This window comes from Octopus bimaculoides, chromosome 9 (genome assembly GCF_001194135.2).
Source record: "Octopus bimaculoides isolate UCB-OBI-ISO-001 chromosome 9, ASM119413v2, whole genome shotgun sequence".
Lineage (NCBI taxonomy): Eukaryota > Metazoa > Mollusca > Cephalopoda > Octopoda > Octopodidae > Octopus > Octopus bimaculoides.
In genome coordinates, this window is record NC_068989.1 from 83535734 (window position 1) to 83539133 (window position 3400).

Sequence of the window (3400 nt, forward strand, 5' to 3'; positions counted from 1 at the left end):
ATAAAAACTCAAAATAAGCAACAAGGATATCCAGAGTGAATGCAGTACGATCGTTTCATGCGACTCCATTTATTTAAGCAATGTGAACATTACATCAAATGTAAAATGCAGAGCAATCCTCAGCTGAACAAAGATATCCTTTGGATATCCTTGTTGCTGATTTTGATTTTAATCACCTTATTTTGAAATTGTACGGATAATACCATACTTAATTCTGGTGCCTAAACTTAAGTACCATATTCACCTTGAATCTATCTATCTATATATATATATATATATATATACACACACACACACACATAACAAAGGTTCAAAGAAGTGAGAGTCGACATATTTATTCCATGTTTACAGCTGTTTCGCAATCGGCATGTATACAGAGCTCATTATCAATTCTGTTTGATTCTTTGAATCTCTATTCTTGTACACACACATACACACACGTGTGTGTGTATGTGACAGAGAGAGAGAGAGAGAGAGAGAGAAAGAGAGAGAAAGAGAGAGAGAGAGAGCATATATAATTCTATTAACATTCAATGTTAACAGATCTTTCTCATCCGACTCCATTCACATATATGTGGTCTTCATTGACGTTGTTTAGAACCGGTTGTTTAGAACCGGTTGAATCTAGATCTTCGCTGAAAGGCATTCCAGCCACAACAATCTTTTTTGTAATATAGGTATTTATGTTTACATGTGTCGTTTTTATGCAAAAGACACTGGAGCGTGATTAGAGTGAGAGCGTTGCTATTTCTAGCGGGCTGTGAGGCTTTAGCTATTTTAACGGTGGAATCAATGTAGTAGTTTCGAAGTATGTAGACCTCACAGGATAGTTTATTATTCACAACAGTAAGAAACAGCAAAAGCAGAAACTCAATGCTTTTGATAAAGAAAGCTTCCGCCTGTAAAACTAGCGTCCTAGTCAATGTATTGTGAATTATCTTGCATTTTCTGAATAGTAAAATAACCAGAGAAAACCACCTGGTATTTGGAATTCTGCACTTGGAAACTAAATTCCCTGACAAATTTGTTAATCCAGCCAAACAGTTGCTGTTTTATATTATTTACATTTAACGGATATTTGTCCTCATCTTGTTTGTTGTTAACACAACGTTTCGGCTGATATACCCTCCAGCCTTCATCAGGTGTCTTGGGGAAATTTCGAACCTGGGTTCTCATTCCTAAGGTATTTTTCGATGTTGTTATTATTATCATTTTTATATTATTATTCAGGTTACTGCCTGAAATCGAACTCGAAATCTTGGGGTTAGTAGCCAGTGATCTTAACCACTACGCCATATTCCTGTGGGTAAAGCCCACGAACATATGGCGTAGTGGTTAAGAGCACGGGGGCTACTAACCCCAAGATTTCGAGTTCGATTCCAGGCAGTGACCTGAATAATAATAATGATGATGATGATGATGATGATGATGATGATGATGATAACAACATCGAAAAATACCTTAGGAATGAGAACCCAGGTTCGAAATTTTCCCGAGACACCTGATAAAGGCTGGAGGGTATATCAGCCGAAACGTTGTGTTAACGAGAAAGAGAGAGAGAGAGGTGGGGAGGGGAAGATGTGACACCAGTTGTTGGGTGGTATTTTATTTATGGACTAAGATAATCCTAATTGAAACAAGTCCTGAAATATTGAGGAATGAGCAGGGTTAGTCGATTATATCGCCCTCAGTGCATAACTGGTACTTATTTCATCGACCCCCGAAATGAGGAAAGGTGAAGTGGACTTCGATGGAATTTGAACTCAGAACTTTAAGATGCCTAAAATACTGCCAAGCCTTTTGTCCGACGCACTAAAGACTCTGCCATCTCGCTGCTCTTCTTATGATCTAAATAATGAAATGTAGAGCTTTGAGGCAGTGTGCTGGCGGAATCGTTAGCGCACCGGGCAGAATACTTAGTGCATTTCGCCCATCTTTACGTTCTGAGTTCAAATTCCGCCGAGGTAGACTCTGCCTTTCATCCCTTTAGAGTCGATAAAATAATTACCAGTTGAGTACTGGGGTCGATGTAATTGACTTAACGCCACACCGAAATGTCTAGCGTTGTGCCAAAATTTGAAATCAATGAACGGCAGAGCTGATCTGTTACTATTCGAACGCGGAACGCTGTGATTCGGAAAAAATATCGCTTGACATTCCGTCCAACGTTCCGATGATCCTATCATTTCGGTATCTAACACAAGAAAGAAGCCCTTTCATGAATCACAAGACATGGGACTGCATACAGCAAAAGCATAACATCTAGTTGTCTCAAAAGCGACAGCCACCAACGTAGGCAGCGCAGATACAAGATTAAAACGAACAGCGATATAATTTATCATGGCAAGATAATCACTATTTCTAGCTTATTGCAGTTTCGGTTACGGAGAAGGAAAAAAAATGATGGTAATATATACATTATCACATGGTAGAGATATCACATAGATGAGATACAGTTTATATATATGAGTGTATCATGTTATAAAGTTGTAATGGATATATTATGCATATTATCTCAAATATATATTTATCATATGTAAGGTTGTTTTAAAGTTATTTGATACGTAAATATATATATATATATATACTATATATATAATCATTTATTCTCTATTTATAATGTGGATAGGATTTTTCTATTCACGTTTCTTCTGAAGAAAATTAATCGGTTAAAATATCTGTCACATGTTTGGAGAGAAACATAATACGGTTTGAAAATGGAAAGCAAACGTATATGAGAAAGAAACGAGAAAAAGGTGAGGATAAACGAGGGGAAAGAGGGGAAATGTAAGTGAATATACGATTATATTTCTGGAAGACCTGTAAAGTGTCATGGCTACATTATTGTAAGAGATGTGTGTGTGTACAGGGTGATCATAAAGTCATGGTGCAATTTAAAATACTTGTATCTTCATAGCTATACATCATAAAATTAATCTGTAAGAGGCATAAGAATGAGCTAAATATTTTATTCATCTTGTTAATTTTCAACATGTCCACCATCGTTACTAATACAAAGAGAAGTACGACTCTGTAGTTTTCGGAAAACATTTCCCGGCTGATTTTCAGTGATACTTTCAATCACCTCAATTATCCTTACTTTCAAGTCTTCTAAAGATCGAGGCTTAGTTGTATAAACAATAGTTTTCACGTGGCCTCATAAAAATACAAATCCAATGGAGTCAAATCTGGTGAACGTAGAGGCCAAAATAATGGTCCACTTCTTCCAACCTTCTTGTGAAGGATGTCTCATTTAGAAACTGCCTAACTTGCAGAGCAAACTGCCAAGGTTCACCATCTTGCTGACAAACTGTATTCTCTAGCAATTCTAATTGTTCAAGCTTAAGAATGAAGTAATTTTGTAGCATTGCACCATGACTTTATGGACGCCCTTTGTGTG

At 36.9% G+C, this 3400-nt stretch overlaps 1 protein-coding gene across 1 annotated transcript in view; it reads right to left on the bottom strand.

The window, feature by feature from the left end:
• The window catches only part of LOC106875823 (excitatory amino acid transporter 1), a 269880-nt gene that overhangs the window by 237330 nt on the left and 29150 nt on the right, over nt 1-3400 (bottom strand). The window lies entirely within an intron of this gene.